Source organism: Pristiophorus japonicus, chromosome 1, assembly GCF_044704955.1.
Source record: "Pristiophorus japonicus isolate sPriJap1 chromosome 1, sPriJap1.hap1, whole genome shotgun sequence".
NCBI classification, from domain to species: Eukaryota; Metazoa; Chordata; class Chondrichthyes; family Pristiophoridae; genus Pristiophorus; species Pristiophorus japonicus.
The window spans coordinates 8409100-8426964 of NC_091977.1; the positions used below are offsets into that span (position 1 = coordinate 8409100).

Here is a 17865-nt window from a genome sequence, read left to right on the forward strand (position 1 = left end):
CTGTTGGTGGGTGGGATGGTCATTCAGTTGACTGCTAGTACTGTGTATCTCTTTCCTCTGTCCCCCCCCCCCCCCCCATCCCTAATTGTGACTGGCCTTGGTCTTAGCTGTCCAGTTCTGTGTCCAATAAAAGTCCCAATCACTGACACTGAGGAATAGAATGCAAATCATAAAATGGTTACAGCATGGAAGGTCAATTGGCATATTAAGCCTGTTCTGACTGTTAGTGTCTTCCTTTCCCCCCTTGTAAGGGAACCTTGTTAATGTTGGCTGGCTAGTTTGGGGGTGTCTAGGGCTGGGTGACTGGTTAGTTGGAGGGTGTTGGTTAACTCAAGTCTGGACCTGGGGTAAATATGTACCATCTAGTTAGCCTCTTACATACTCTACTTGGTCCATCTTGCTGTGATCTGTTTGTGGCCCTGCTGAACTAATCCTTCACTGGGTGACTGTTCAGTTTAAAATTTGCAAACTGCTTTGCTCTTTTTTTGTGTTCTGGTCCTTTGACCTAGCCTTTAATCTTTTTTGAATAGGGATATATTTGTCTGATCAAAGCTGGCTGTTGGATTGAAGTGGTCTGTTAGGGGTAGCCTGTTACCCTGGCTATTCCTTCCTGTGCTGGTTGTTTTTTTTTCCTACAAACCAGTTGGGAGGAAAGGCCTTCCCAATTGGCCTTGAGACTATTCTCTGGTCTTGTTTAATTTGAGGTAATGCTCACTAGCTGAGGTCTCTCTCTCTCTCTCTCTCTCTCTCTCTCTCTCCTCCTTGCCAGATGCTTCACACCAGTTTATCTCTCCCTCTTTGTGCTTGGGTTCAATTCTGTCACTTCAACAGCCTCACCAAAGCTAGTAGGCTTTTTTGTTCCAGTGATTAAACTACTATGCCTTTTTAGATGTGGTCTGACCAGACCAATGTGCATGCTCAGCAATTCCTGTGGACACTAACAAATTAACTGTCTAATCTTTAACAGTAAGTGCTGTGTCTCTAGACTCTCATTATAAGAACAAAAGAAATGGGAGTAGGCCATGGCTGGTCTGATCATGGACTCAGCTCCACTTCCTTGCCCACTCCCCTTATTCCCTTTTTATTGGTTAAGAAACTAATTTATTCAATGACCCAACTTCCATAGCTGAGACAGAATTCCACAGATTTACAACCCTCAAAGAAATTCCTCCTCATCTCTGTTTTAAATGGGTGGCCTCTTCTAAGATTATGCCCTCTAGTTCTAGTCTTCCCCTGTCAGTGGAAATGTCCTCTCTGCATCCACCTTGTCAAGCCCCCTCAATCTTGTATGTTTTGATAAGATCACCCCTCATAATTCCAGTGAGTACAGGCTCAACCTTTCCTCAAGTCAACCCCCCTCATCTCTAGAATCAACTGAGTGAACCTTTTCTGAACTCTCCAAAGCAAAATATATTTTGTAAATATGGAAACCAGAACTGCATGCAGTATTCCAGGTGTGGCCTCATCAATACACTAACTGTAGCAAGACTTCCCTGCTTTTATACTCCATCCCCTTTGCAATAAAGACCAAGATTCCATTGGCCTTCCTGATCACTTGCTGTACCTGCTTCCAGCAAAGGTTCCATTTATACAAGACTTGGAACTAGGGTTCCCCCAAAGCTCTAACACTGGCTCCTTTTTTATTGGAGTCTGTTGTAGACTAATGGATTGATTTGATTAGTTATCAGCTCCATTTATTGTATGATGTGACCACCAGTATGGTAGTGAACTAGATAGACTGGTCTTTCAAGAAGTTCCTTTGACCTCATTTGATAAATGGCCTGCTTCTGAAATGTAGCATTTTTCTCTTTCTTTAAAAAAAAATAAAAAATTCTGATACACTTCACAATGTAGGATGTATGCAGAAATGCACTTTAGGTTGGTGACTAGTTTTGTGCAGCTTGAACTGAATCTCTTGTCCTACACTCCATGCTACATTTACCACTGTTTCAGTTGTAATTAGCTTCTGAACTGTTCCTCCCAAGTACTATAATTGCTTGATTTCTGGCACCTATCCTAGGGTGTCATAATGACCTGAGCATACAGCCTGGCACCAGCCTGTCTGGATCTTTCTTTACAAACTTGCTTTTTGAAGTTTTGTTGACCCTTCAACAATACCCTTTAGCTAACTGTTCCGATAATCTGGTCGCAAACTTCCTAAACCCTGATTATTGTTGCCATGGCAGCAGTGCTGAAATGCAAGGCCGAGTCGGTGTACTACCCCACCCCCCCACCAATGGAGCAGGTCTATTCTTGCATCTGAATCTGGTCCCAAAACTAGATACCCAGCCAAACGAAGTGTGATCAGCCTGGGTCGACTGATCACTTGCAGTCAAGTAAATCCACATTTTCATCAAAATAGTGCTTCTTGCACTGATTCAGTCAGGGATCATGGACATCAGCTGATATTTGACCTAGGATCAAATCATACAATGGTTACAGCTCTGAAGGTGGTCATTTGGCCCATTGAGTCCGTGTCGATTCTCAGCTCGTCCCATTCCCTGTAGCCCTGCAATTTTTTTTTCCTTCAGATACTTATCCAACTCTCTTTTGCAAGATTAAAATTGCATCTGCCTCCACCATCCCTCAGGCTGTGAATTCCAGATCCTAACCACTCGTTGCACATATCATCAGTTTTTCCTCGTGTTACCTTTGGTTCTTCTGCCAATCACCTTAAATCTGTGTCCTCCTGGTTCTCGACCCTTCTGCCAATGGGAAAAGTATCTTTGTCCAGACCCTCATGATTTTGAACACCACCTATATAATTTTTTTAAATATCCTTTTCTCCAAGCACAGCCCCCAGCTTCTCCAGTCTATCAATGTAACCTGAAGTCCCTCATGCCCAGAATGGTAGATGTAGTGCAGATTACAATCCAAGACTTCAGACAGCATTCAGTGGAGACAATTGCTACATATCTGCACTTTTTTACTTTTCAAATGCCCCATTTGTGCAAAGAGCCCTGATTGCAGGACACTGGATGCTTAACATGGGTCGCATCAGACTATCCACCTATCTGTAGTTCTTGCTAGAATCCACATCTGGGCATGGTGCTTATAAAAACCTAATTGGGAGCAGGAGCAGGCCACCTGGCCCCTCAAGCCTGCTCCACCATTTAATATAATCATGGCTGATCTGATCATTGACCTGCTCCCCATATCCCCTTCCCTTAGTTAAACTGTCTATTTCTGTCATCAATTTATTCAATGACCCAGCTTCCTCAGCTGAGGCAGCAAATTCCACAGATTTACAACCGTCAGAAGAAATTCCTCCATCTCAGTTTTAAATGGCCCAGTGAGTGAATCTGACACCTTCACTGAAACAGGAACCTAACTGGTGACACGAATGGAAAAGGACAAGTGTCCATGGCCAGTCTGCCCCGGCCATGGAATCCGCCAAAGGTCTACCCCTGGTCAAGCTCACTACTGCCAGCAGCTTGACTTCCTGTGAATTTTTGACTGGTTCTAAGTGCTTTGCCTGCCAGCTGGGAGGAAATGGGAACTTGATTCCTGTTGTAACCACTATGCAATTGTGGCTGAAGTTGTGAAATTTGGAGTAGGGTATTGGGGGTGGGTGGAGCAGAGCAGTCCTGGGCTCTTGGGAACCCATGCTCTACTAACCAGGTTAGATATTTGAGCGCTCACCTTCCCTTCATTCTCTGAGATGGAGGATTTTGAAGTAAAAGCCATAGTGCTTACACTTAACATTTTCCTCCAATTGTTTTTTGGCTGGTTGGATTTTATTGGCCAGTCTTGATATAACATGGCTTCAGTCAATGTGGTAATTAGTGTGATTGTGTAACCCATCAAGGATTAGAACTCTGCTTCTCTCCTCATCTCCCCAGGCCCCACTCTAACCAAGGCTTGTCTTCTATCTATCTGGCTGCTTGCCATCCTGAACTCTCTCCAGGCAGTCACCCAAGAAATAAACTGGAGGTTGTTTTGAGGGTGTATTCCCACCCACTGCAAAGAGCTTCAGGGGTACAAGAGCACAATGTTATGTTGTGAGACTAGTAATCCAGCAGCCTGGACTAATGATCCAGAGACATGAGTTCCAATCCCACCAGGATTTTAAATAAATCAAATGCATCTGGAATCTTAAAGTTTAGTATTGGTAATGGTGACTCTGACCTTACTGGATTGTTAAAGCTTGTAATGTTTATATTACCACACTGGATGTGGACTTATTGTGCACTGCAGCTAGAATTAATAATTAAACAGAAGCAGCAGGTTCTGGAGTCTTCGGAGAGCTGCCTGCCATGTTAGAAAGTTGTGTGCTGTGCTCTGGATATATTGCAAAACCCACCTGGCTCACTAATGCCCTTTAGGGAAGGAAATCTGCTGCCCTTGCCTGCTCTGGGCCTATGACTCCAGACCCACAGCAATGTAGTTGACTCTTAACTGCCCTCTGAAATAGCCCAGCAAGACAGTTATATTCACGATGGCAGCTCACCAGCACCTTCTCGAGGGCAATAAATGCTGGCCTTGCCAGTGATGCCCACATTGCATGGATTTTTAATTAAAGATTAATGCCTACTCTCTGGACTGAGGTTTGGTGTAGTCAGTGAGTGGCCAATCCCATTCCCTAAGACATGCTGGAAGCAGATAGTACTGATTCAAGTGGAAATTAGATACTTATATTTTTTAAACTACTTGCTGATAAGTGAGTAATTTTGAGATGTGATGTGTAGCAAGCTTGAACAGGTGACTGTGCCTCTAGTTCCCAAAGCTCTATCACTGGGGGGTTTCCCTCACCATGTCTGGGTCTTAAGAACCTAAAATAGGAGTAGGCCAGAAGGCCCCTCGAGCCTGTTCCACCATTTAATATGATCATGGCTGATCCGATCATAGACTCTGCTCCACTTCCCCACCTGCTCCCCATAACCCTTTACTCCCTTTATCGGGTGCATTATAGACTCATTGATCGCGATTGATTGCTGTGACTAGTCAATGCCATGTGACTAATTGAGACTTGCATTTATATAGTGCCTTTCATGTCAAGCTGCTCTACAACCAAGTTTTTTTTAAATGCAGGTGCAATTGTAATGTAGGAAACACCAATGTGAGAATGCAGATATATTTGGTTCAGGAATAAATATTTGCTAAGACACCAAGGATAACTCCCCTGCTCTTTGGCATAGTGCCCTGGGATCTTTTACATCCACTTGAGAGCAGGCGGTCAGTGTCTTATCCAAAAGATGCCCCCTCCAACAGTGCGGCACTCCCTCAGCACTGCATTGTAGCATCAGCCTAGGTTATGGGCTCAGTTTCTGGAATGAGTCTTGTATGCCATCTTTGGACTGGGCAGGAGTGTTGCCCACTGAGCCATGGCTGACACTCCATCATTAGAAGGCAGACTAGATGGACCTTCATCTATCCGCAATTCCGATGCTCCCAAACTCTTTCTTGCCCGAGTAGGTTTTGTGTTTGGGCTGTGTGATGCTTTGCCCATCCTTAGAGAGGGTTGTGGGGATCTGAAAGAGTGGTGGATGCAGAAACTCTCTCTCTCTCCACTTTTGAGGTGGTTGGACAGGCACTTGAAGTGCTGTAACCTACAGGGTTACGGATCTCGAGCTGGTCATTGAGATTAGACTGGATGACCTCTTGTTGGCTGGCACAGATACAAGTACTACAGGGAATCTAATACAGCCAGGGTGATCTTCTGGACTCATTTCGATTGCCTAGATGGGTCAGAGGAATTTTCCCCAGATATTTTTCTCCCTAAATTGGCCTGGGTTTTTAATCTGTTCCCCTCGGAGATCACATGGCCCTAGTTGGGGTGATCTACTGAAAACATCAGCACAAGAGGTGTCACAGTTGTGGGCTAGGTGCTCTTTACCTTTCTGTCATTGTTCATAGGTTTATATGTAACCTTCAGGACTGCTGACAAGGCTGTGTGGCTCTTTGATGGCTGGTGTGGACACGATGGGCTGAAATGGCCTCCTGCACTGTAAATTTGTGTTTATAAAGCAGTCTTGTGTTGGGAGTAGACTTGTGTAGGGTTGACAGGTTCCCTGACCTGAAAGACATGAGCAGTTGGCTGATTGTAATGTTACAGTAGCTTTCATGGTCACTTATTTCCTGGTACCACAAATTGCCAGATTTATTTCAATTTCAGCACTTTTACATGGAGTGGGGGGGGGGGGGGGGGTTGAACTTGTGATCATGAGATTGTTGATCCAGTGCTCGAATGCTGTGTCACTCTGCATTTCCTGATTGTGTGCTGGCTTCCTATAACCTCCTGAACAGGCAGCCGATTGTACGGAAGCCCCCCTGTGTTGGCAGAAAGTGTTGGCTCTTTCACCCTCTTGGTTGAAGGGGCACAGTCTTGGTCAGTCATGCCAAGCTGGTTTAGCTGCTGTTCATGACCCCAGCCACACAGGCATAAAACATTGCTCCTGGAGGCTGGAGCATTGTGAAAATCTACACGCATACAATGAAGTCCTGTTTAAATTTTTTTACATTCCCTCCAGGAATCTCAAACTTGCTTCAATCAATTTCCTGGTGTGTCTCGTGTGGAAAGATATTTGCTGCCCAACCAATAGGCTGGAGGGAGGGGAGGGGGTTACTGAAGGAACACTTGTTTGAAACAAAACTCCTGTAAACTTCCTTAAATTCCAGCAGTGCTGGCAGGAAAGCCTCCATCCTCGAACATGACTGCTGGATGATTGCTGGGTGGCTAGCTGCTGACTTCCTGTTTCTCAAATTTTTTTTTTTGTTTGCTTGGATTTTTTAAAACAGTAAATCCTTGAAGGGGAAAGGCTGTTCCAATGGCAGTAACTGGAGGCCCACTTTACTGAGTTACTGCAGACTGGTTGCTACCCTATATTCTCATACTACAAAAAGTGCTGACATCCTGTGCGCTTGGGGTAAGGAGTTTGCTTTTTGACATCCAGCATCTCTAGGCATTAGGACCATGCAGCACTGGAGGAGGCAGTTTGGCCCATCCTGCCTGTACTGGTTCTCAAAGCACACACAAGCTCCCACTCTCCTCAGCTTGGCTCGGGTGAGTAGCACTCTCTGCAGCCAGGAGTTTGTGGGTTCAAATCCCCTCCCCACCCCCCCCTCTGAGCACATGATCTAGGCTGGCACTCCAGTGCAGTACAGAGGGAGTGCTGCACTTTTGAGGTGCCATCTTTCAGATGAGACATTAAACTGAGGCAATGTGCAGGTGGATGTTGGAGAGTCCTGGGATCTTTTTTATTTGAGAAGGAGCTGGGAGTTCTGGCACCAACATTTCATCCCTCCACCAGCATTGACCAACACAATCTCTCCATTCATCTCCTGCGTTCCAAGATTGTGTACACAAGTTGGCTGCTGCTTGTATCCGTGACTACATTTCAAACACCAGCTTCGGGATGTGATTCAGCACTATATAAATGTAAATTCCAGTTCAGCTGTATGCAGAGCAGGATATTGTGGCCAAGTTTATTTCTCCTTTCCCAAGAAAAGCTTCCCAAGGAATGTTTAAACTAAACATTGCAAGCTAGTCATTGAGTGCGATCTATAATCAGACTGGCCTCTCTCTCGACACAGTAATCTGTTAGTGATCTATAATCAGACTGGCCTCAACACAATCTGTTAGCATCATTTCAGTCCAGCTGCCTCTCCCACTTTTGGGACACACTACATGATGTCATTTCCTTTCCATGGTCTGGGGAGTAATATTGGCCAAGTTCCCAGTTCAAACTAGCTGTAAAGCCGAGACCATTTCGAGCAAAGGTTCTGCTCTTCTCCTCTCCCCCACCCCCCCTGCCAAATGTCTAACAGCCCTTCTGTTGTCATCTTTGATTCACTAGCAAGACCAACATTTATTGTCCATTCCACCCATGCCCCCAATTACCCTTTTGAAGGAGCTGGTGGTCTTTGCTGCCACATTGGCAGCAGTTTACCAGTGTTCTCCAGTGCCTCATTAAATGGTGATTTCAGTTTTAATGGAGATTGCTCAGAATTATTGGCTTGCAGTTGAGTGTATGAGCCTCCACTGGGACAGTCCTGGGCAGTGAGCTGGGACAAGGCTTTCTGATCTTCCTAGCCCACCACACAGCTAAGATGAGTTGTATTTGCAGCTGTTCCAGGCTGTGGGGACAATGGTGGCAGAACTCCCCATTGATTGATTCATGCTTGCTCACTGCCAGATAGTGCCCCTGGGAGAAGAGCCCAGGGACTAGGTAGGGGGCGTGGGACCCAAGAGTCATGGTTTGATGCATAAACTGGCATCTACAATGTTGGATATAGACAATGTGCTCAGTCTAGCAGACAATTGGTGGTGTATGAGCCCTTGATCTTGTCAGCTTGGCTCTGTTGGTAGGACTCTCGCCTGAGTTGGAAGGTCATGGGTTCAAGTGTTGCTCATGTCCCAGGCCAACACTGCAGTGTGATACTGAGGGAGTGCTGTTGCATAGGAACTTGCAGTGCTGGAGCAGGCCATTCGGCCCATTGTGCCTATGTTGGCTCTGATAGAACAGTTGTGCTAGGTCCCTCCGCCCCCTGCTTTGTCCATAATCCTGTACATTCCTCATCCTTCAAGACTGTCCAACTTCCTGTTAAAATTATTCATGAAATCTGCTTCCACCACCTTTTACAAGTAGAGCGTTCCAGATCCTGACCACTCTGAATTTTGCTGCCTCTTGCCTCAATATTTTTCCAATGATTTGTTGAATCTCTGACCTCCAGTTATTGACCCTCTCCTAATTGAAGTCCCTCCTCCCTGGCAAACCTCCCCTGCACCCTTTGAGGCCTCTACATCTTTCCTGAAGTGCCACACCCAGAATTGTCCACAATTCTCTAGCTCCGGCCTTTGTCTGTCTGGCACTAAGGAGCAGGGATTTCACTGTCCTGATGCTCCTCCCTCAACCATCACCACAAGTTAATGCTTCATTTATCGCATTGCTATTTGGGACCATGTGCAAAAGATGGCTGCCATATTCTCTGATGGGAGTTTTTGAAATGCACAAACGGGGCATTTGGCTCAACTAGTCTACACCAGTGTTTATGCTCCCCACTAGCCTCCCAACCTACTTTATCTTGCAATACTATTCCTTTCCTCCCCTCGTTTATCTAGTTTTCCCCTTCAATGCATCAAATACTTTGGGGTTTTTATTCATTCCAGGGTGTGGGTGTTGCTGGCATTTATTGCCCTTGAGAAGGTGGTGGTGAGCCCCCTTCTTGAACCGCTGCAGTCCATGTGGTGAAGGTGCTCCCACAGTGCTGTTAGGGAGGGAGTTCCAGGATTGTGACCCAGCGACGATGAAGGAACAGCCGATATATTTCCAAGTCAGGATGGTGTGTGACTTGGAGGGGAACGTGGAGGTGGTGGTGTTCCCATGCTCCTGCTGCCCTTGTCCTTCTAGGTGGTAGAGGTCGTGGGTTTGGGAGGTGCTGTCGAAGAAGCCTTGGCGAGTTGCTGCAGTATTATTTATATATAATACTTCATTTAAATTTGTTAATGCAGCAAATTGACCTAGGCTCTCTCTCAGTAGGAACTGGGTGCCTGTTGGAGTGGAGGAGTCTGTTTTTATAAGTGAATGAATGGTGCATTTAGAATCCAAGCCTAACTGACTAGTCCATTCCAATCCTCTGTGTAATGGTTACAAATGGTGATCAAAGGTGGAAGATTCCATTTGTGGAATGTATAATTTGTTTAAATTGGAAGTTGCTGCAGACTGGGGGGGGTGGTGAAGTCAGTTACCCCACAGTGGGGTGTGACTGCCTCTTAATGCCAAATGGTGATGCCAAGAGCTGGTCTGGCTGTGAACACCACCTCCCTCATACTGGACCAGTCCTGGTGCTCACTGGGTTAACATTGACCCTGTAACAACACATCCATTTCATTCACGGGAGGTGGGGGAGGAAATGTGCGAGTCACAGCAAGGAATTTGGGGTTGGGGGGGGGGGTGCTTTTCGGGTGCCCTGCTCCTCGTCACTGGAAGTACTGAATATTTATCTTGGACCAGACTTCACGAAGCTGCCCCTAATTGGCTAATGGGTTCCAGATGAAAGCTGGAGTTCTCGTTGTTGGATATCGACTGACTTTGCGTGTTTGTTCAGATTGATGCAGTGTGTCAGTTGCTGCGCGCACCATGGAGTGTTCCACAAGGCTTGCACTGTGTGCCTGTGGCTACACTCCAGTTTCCTGTACCTATTCTGCAGGAACGGGATACAAAACCTCTTTTGTGAGGGGTCCGTTTAGATAACTGAAGTCTGAGTTGTTAAGCTGCCTCTTGACATTTGCTACACTGGCTTTGAGGTATGGGGTGGGGGGGGGGGTCTTGGGGGACATCTCCCACATCTTGGCAAAACAGACCAAGGTAGGATTTTTGAAATGAGATTATTTTTGCACCAATCCAGTGTGAATTTGAGACTGGGGCAGTAGGTGCAAGCTGGGCCATCTAGCTACAGGTCCGAGACTAGGCTCTCTGTCCTCTCTGCCTATACCTTTGGTTGAACATTCTTGGTCATGGTTTTTTTGAAGGGGTGCTGCTTCCTCCCTCCCATGGACTGTGACTGTTTAGAGACTTCTGTATGTGGGGAGGAAGATTCTGCATCTGAAGAGACCTGGTGGAATGGAGGCACTAGACTATGGATGGCCTGCTGAAATTATGGTGCAGCAAGGGGCCAAATCTCCTTGTGGGGTGGGGGCATTCTACAGCTGTGGGACTGTAACTCTCTCCTACCCTGCTGCTGACTGCCCCCCCCCCCGGATCAGGGCTAATTGGGAGCACCACTCTCTGGGCCCCCTCGGGGGCAGTGCAGAAGTTCTCTGATCCCCTTGGGGGGGGGGAGAAAGAGAGTGGGTCCATGGATGCCGATGCTAGCTGCCTGCATTATTTATTTTTCTAGCACAATTCCCTCAGTCAAGTTCAGACTTGCCTGCTCCAAGTGTGACCAATGCACTAATGTATCCAGTAGTGTCTGCCCTGTCATGTGAAGCTCCTCCCTTTGCCAAACATGAACTGTGTACCAATCGCTCCAGGTGACTTTTTTTTAACTTTAACTACAAAAAAAGTCTCGTAGACTTTACTGGGTTGGAGTTTAATTTGTCTCCATGGATGAAGTGGTACTGTTGCTAAAGACTATTCTGATAGTCCATGTGGTGACTTGGAGGGGGCATGGTGGGCACAAATACTTGCAGGCAGTAAATGGTTAATCTACAAGCCTGTTTCCATGGTGATTCTCTGTTGTAGCCAGTTAGCAATAAGCACCATTTACAAGTGTGGAATGCAGAGTGCTTGGGAGACCAGCGTTCCCTCCCATCACACAACTGTCCCACCAGAACTCCCATATATGCTGGCTCTTTGAAAAATCTTCACTCCAAGTATCCATGGCAACCCTGAAGTGGGTCTGAAGGGAATCTTGGGCCTCAGTTCGGTTTTAATTCCTGAGCTCTTGTTACTGATCAGTCTCATTTTGGGTAACTTTAAACCTCTAGCTGCGCACAGTTATGCAAGTAGTGGATTCTGTTCAGTATCAGTGCTTTCCAAACTAAGTGTAGGACTCTGTTCTTGAACTGGAGGCTTGCAGAAGGGGCATTGAGCCCTCTCTTTACCCCCCCCCCCCACCCAAAAGCTAACATCAACCGTTTCTCTTCTCTTCCCCCCCCCCCCCCTCATTGATCATTGCAACTGAGGATGATTTGGCAAGTACTGATCATCCATCAAAGGTAATCCCTCAGAATTGAGGAAGACTTGCTTTCACTGAGTTCTCTGGTGACTGAACAGTCCAATACAGGAATTGGTGTCTGTCACAGGTGGGACAGACAGTGGTTGGAGGAAAGGGTGGGTGGGGAGTCCAGTTTGCCACACGCTCCTTCCGCTGCCTGCGCTTGGTTTCTGCATGCTCTCGGCGACGAGACTCTAGGTGCTCAGCACCCTCCCGGATGCTCTTCCTCCACTTGGGGTGGTCTCGGGCCAGGTGTCGGTGGGATGTTGCACTTTATCAAGGAGGCTTTGAGGGTGCCCTTAACCTTGTCCCTGCCCACCTGGGGCTCGCTTGCTGTGCAGGTTCCGAGTCATAATGCACTGTGCTTGCATCAACTCGCCCTGACTCGTGCTGGTACATCTCTATGCTCTGTGCCTGGTCTGTGTTTGGGAGGGATTGGCAGAGTGGGTGACTAGAATGGGAGCCTTGGCTTGACCTGTGGTTGTGGGGTGGTAGTGGGCAGAGAAGGCTAACCCAAGAGCAGGCAAGTAGGATTGGCTTTCCCCTTGACCTCACGAGTACCTCCGACTAGTTAACTTGCTCAGGGAAAAACCTTATCCTTGTTTGGCTCTAAATGTGCTGGCTGTGGGGCATTCCCTCCAGTGTACATCAATCTGCAGTAATAGATTGGCAGCTACACCCCCTTCCTCCATGGGGACAATGAGCACAGATCCATTTACGCTGACATTTGTCTTTTTTTTTGCAGACAGTCTGAAAGGTTTGTAACGATCGGGGGTTCCTCCTTGTCTGAGTCTCGATGTTGGAATCTTTAAGAATTGGGAGCTCTGGACTTTCAAACTCAAACTGCATCTAGGCTTTGATCAATTGGATAGCATTCAAAACTACCTGTGAATACATTGACGTTCCAGAATGATGTGGCACAGGAGACCATTTGGCCCATTGAGCCAGTGCTGGCTCTTAATTAATCCCACCCCATAATTCTTTTTTCCCCAGCTGTATATCCAACACTTTTTTTGGTCTCCAATTTAAAGTTATTGAAATATCCACTTGCTCTTGGTGTGAAGGTATTGTCCCTGGTATGACACAACTGGCAATGCTCGTGGAGTTGAGCATTCTCTGGCTGCACATTCTCAAACTGAAATGCAATTCCTCTTATCGGGAGCTGAAGGCTCTTTATCAGGCACTGGCCAGCGAGCGTCTCTTGCACAAATGAGGTGGTGACCTCATGGACCTGGTTTCTCTCTGCTGTCAGGTGGTGAGGGCAGTGCAGACTTCAAACACTTCAGTGTAGCCCAATGTATGGCTCCAACAAGCCACAACCATTGGTGGGGAAACTGTGCAGGAGCTGGAAACGAGGTTCTAATTCTACCTTTTTTTCTTTTTGTAGAAAGGGAGCTTAATGGAAAATTACACTGAGGTGTCTTCAGACAATACAATGCTGAGTTCTCTAGTGCTCTGAGGTTATGTAAAATTCCCCCACTAGTTCAATGGGTCATGACCATTTTAAACTAACAGATCAATCACTTTGAGCAATTGGTACTGGGGGCCTGGTTAAGGTGAGCATGTACTCTAAGCTTGGGCTGTGAAGCAGTTGAGTTTCTGGCTTTAAGTTGTGTAGTTTAGCTCTCCATACAGGAGCAGAGATTTGATGAGCACTAGTAAAGTATCACAGGGGGTCAAGGTAGTTGTTTGACCAGTAGTATTGAGGTGTTGTGTGGCTTTTGGTTGGAGCGAGACTTCAAATTGAAGTGGTCTGCTTAAAGTAGACTTGAGTTTTGCATTCCTATAGTGACTTTCAAGACATCCCAAAGTGCTTCAGCTAACAAACTACCTGTGAATTTTAGTCACCTGATGTAATGTAGGAAACTCTGCTGCTAATTTGCCCGTGGCAAGAGCCACACTTGCAAACAGTGTGATGACCAGAATCTTTTTGTTTTGAGGTGATAGTTGTTAGATTTCCTCGTCGCTGCTTCCTTGCAAACCCTCCTCGACCAGCCCTACTAGAAACATCCCAACTCGTACACTTGCTCTTCATGGGACCAGGTCTATTGTTTCAGCTTTGCGATGGGCAGCTAGACCCCCGCAATCAGTTTAAAGAAAAACTTGCATTTATATAGCACCTTTCACAACCACCGGACATCTCCAAGCGCTTTACCGCCGATGAAGTACTTTTGGAGTGTGGTCACTGTTGTAATGTGGGAAACACAGCAGCCAATTTGTGTACAGCAAGCTCCCACAAACAGCAATGTGGTAATGACCAGGTAATCTGTTTAGTGATCAATATTGACAGGAAACCAGGGGTAAAACTCCACTGCTCTTCAAAATAGTGCCATGGGATCTTTTGCATCCACCTGAGAGCAGGCGGGCCCTCTTTTCAACATCTCAGACTGCCCCTCTGACGGTGTGGTCAGTGCTGAGGCAGCCAGACTGTTGTGCTCAAGTCCCTGGAGTGGGACTTGAGTCAGAAGGTCATGGGTTCAAGAGCCACAGCTGACACTTCAAAACTGTAGCAACTCGTATATTAAAAGGTGCTTGGAGGATGGAACATTTTATGGGACCAGATAGCCCAAAAATACACTTGGCACTGCAGTGCCAAATCAAGATTTCTAAATCCAGCACTACTAAAATCATGGGTAAAGCAACTTTTCTCAGACAACTGGCATTGGGCAGAGCTCAACACTCTCTCTCCTCAGTGAGCTGGACCATCCACTCCAGGAACATGATTGGTGTAATACAGCCACCTTGGTCTTTCCAGGCTGGGTGTTCAGTTTGTAGGCCAGCACATGTGATGGTGCCATGGCGGGCCCTTTGGTGCACAGTGAAGTAGTAATCCACCAGAAATGCACCTCCCTGCACTTGGAACTAGCCAATTCTTGCATCCCCCTTTGTTTATCTCCACCCTCCACCAAATTTAGAGCCATTGATAGACAAAAAAACTGTTGAGTTGAAGCAAATTGATGCAGCAACAGCAAGTAATTAGGAAAGCAAATGGTATGTTGGCCTTTATTACAAGAGGATTAGAGTATGAGTAAGACATCTTCAGGGTTTTTATAGGGCCCTGGTGAGACTGCACCTGGAGTATTGTGTACAGTTTTGGTCTCCTTGCCTCGGGAAGGATATAGAGAGAGTGCAACAAAAGTTCACCAGACTGATTTCTGGGATGGGGGGGATTGTCCTGAGGAGATTGAGTAGACGAGGCTTATATTCCTTAACAGAATGAGGTGATCTTATTGAAAAGTACAATTCTTACAGGGTAGATACAGGGAGGATGTTTCCCCAGGGGTTAGTCTCCAAATAAGAGGTCAGCCATTTAGGATTGATGAGGGCTGTGGAGGCTCAGTCTTTAATTATATTCAAGACAGAGATCAATAGACTCTTGGATATTAAGTGGAGTTGAGGTCAAAGATCAACCATGATATTGAATGGTGGAGCAGGCTCGAGGGGCCAAATGGCGGCCTCCTGCTCCTAGTTGTTGTTTGAGCATTTTGGGGCACATCTCAGGAGGGTGACTGCCCAGCTTCCTTCAGTGCAGATCATTGGCTTGGCATGCCTGCCATTTGCTTCCCTACCTAAGGGTTGCTTGGCTGTTAACCCTGTCCCTGGTCAGAGTTACTGGTGAACATGGTGAGATGCTATCCAGACTTGGGCTGACCAGTCTGTCACCAGGTGGCTAGGCAGTGACTGCTCCTGAGGTGTACATCACTGGGGTTATTTGGGTCCTAAGTTGTCTTTGGATCTCACAGGTGGTTTGTATCCTGGTGTGTGGCAATGTCCCGCTCACTCACTCCTCCACTTTGTTCTCCAATTTCTGTTTGAAGGTATTGCAAAACTCTGACCTGGTTTCCCTTCTCTACCAGCTGGTAAATCCTGTGACGAACTAGCACTGGAATTGTTTCCTGTAATAGACACTGGAATTTTCAACTGTCTGAGCAGCTTTTAGGTTTGTCACTTGTGGCTATTTGCCCAAGTCTTGCTCCAGGGACTTGATCACTGAATCTAGGCCGAACATCAGTGTTGCACTGTTGGTGTTGCCATCTTTTAGTTGAGGTGTTCAACAAAGGCTATGTCCACTCTCTCCTTGGGGCAAGGATCCCATGGCACTATTTTGAAGAGCAGGGAGTACTCCCTGGGGCAAATGTTTATTCCCTCCACCAATATCCACAAAATATGGTCTGGTCATTATCACATTGCTGTTTGTGGGAGCTTGCTGTGCACAATTGGCTGCTGCGTGTCCCATATTACAACAGTAACTACACTTCAAAGTACTTAATTAGCTGTAAAACACTCGCACATCCTGAGATCATTAACAGTGCTGTGTAAATGCACTTAATGTGCATACCAAACTAGTGACATTGAGTGAAGAGGAGGGACCCATTCCTAGCTGATGCAATGGGTTTACGAGTCACAGTAATGAGTGGGCTGGTTGAAGCGCTAATGGGAAGCAAGGGAAAGTTGTGAGAATCCAACATCTGCCAGATGCAAGCTCTCATCTGGCTGGAGACTTTCTGGGGTGGGGGAAGAAAGGGATGAGGGCTAGGAACTAATTCACTGGGGATGGAGATAAGGGGAGTTTCTACATTGACCAGTCCTTTTTAACCAGGTGACCGAGAAGAGACTTGCATTTATATAGTGCCTTTCACAACCATCGGATGTCTCAGTGCTTTACAGCCAATGAAGTACTTTTGAGTGCAGTCACTTGTAATTTAGGAAATGCAGCAGCCAACTTCTGCACAGCCAGCTCTCTCAAACCTGATGACCAGATAATTTGTTTGAGGGATAAATACTGGCCAGGACACTGGGATAACTCCCCTGCTCTTTGAAAGAGTGCTGTGGGATCTGTTGTGTCCACCTGAGTGGGCAGATGGGCCCTGTGTTTAACATCTCCAAAAGAGAGATGAGTGGGTGTGCAAAATCTCCTATTCCCCTCCTGGAGTTGACCACTGTTGCTAGTGGAGATTTTTAGACCTCCACCCACTTACCCCGAGCAATTCCTGGGTGCGAACAATTCCTATCAGCGGTGCCAGCACTGATCACTGCTGGATCACCCCTTCCTGCTAGATGAAAATCTTCCCTTGACTCCTGCCTGCTGTCCTGTAGCTCAAGACACAAATTAGTGGGAAAGCGGGTTGTGTAGAGGACCGAGGCTGCAGAGATTTGGATAGGTTAAGTGAATGGGCTAAGGTTTGGCAGATGGAATACAATGTCGGCAAGTGTGAGGTCATCCATTTGGGGGGGGAACAGTAAAAGAATATTATTTGAATGGTGAGAAATTACAACATGCTGCAGTGCAGAGGGACCTGGGGGTCCTTGTGCATGAATCCCAAAGTTAGTTTGCAGGTGCAGCAGGTAATCAGGAAGGCGAATGGAATGTTGGCCGTCATTGTGAGGGACGGAGTACAAAAGCAGGGAAGTGTTGCTGCAACTGTACAGGGTATTGATGAGGCCGCACCTGGAGTACTGCGTGCAGTTTTGGTCACCTTACTTAAGGAAGGCTATACTGGCTTTAGAGGGGGTACAGAGATGATTCACTAGGCTGATTCTGGAGATGAGGGGGTTACCTTATGATGGATTGAGTAGACTGGGTCTTTACTCGGAGTTCAGAAGGATGAGGGGTGATCTTATAGAAACATTTAAAATAATGAAAGGGATAGACAAGATAGAGGCAGAGAGATTGTTTCCACTGGTCGGGGAGACTAGAACTAGGGGGCACAGCCTCAAAATATGGGGGAGCCAATTTAAAACCGAGTTGAGAAGGAATTTCTTCTCTCAGAAGGTTGTGAATCTGTGGAATTCTCTGCCCAAGGAAGCAGTTGAGGCTGGCTCATTGAATGTATTCAAATCACAGATTTTTAACCAATAAGGGAATTAAGGGTTACGGGGAGCGGGCAGGTAAGTGGAGCTGAGTCCACGGCCAGATCAGCCATGATCTTGAGTGGCGGAGCAGGCTAGATGGCCTACTCCTGTTCCTAATTCTTATGTTCAATCCAGTCTGCTACCTGACTCGACACACACTGACCCTTGCCGCAAGTCTCCTGTGTGCCCCTTTATCAATGGTTTGCTGCAAGTCCATGTTTATAAAATCCACTGCATTGCCTTTAATCTTATTTGAATTCTTTGAAGAAATAACAGTTAAACATGGCCTTGGAAATCTAACTTTAATTCTGTCTACATGTTTAATCTTGAGCGCAGGTTCTACTGTTTCCTACC

The 17865-nt window shown here is 46.5% G+C and overlaps 1 protein-coding gene across 1 annotated transcript in view; it reads left to right on the top strand.

Annotated features, from left to right (window-relative positions):
* Positions 1-17865, top strand: part of dab2 (DAB adaptor protein 2) — an 82192-nt gene that overhangs the window by 855 nt on the left and 63472 nt on the right. The window lies entirely within an intron of this gene.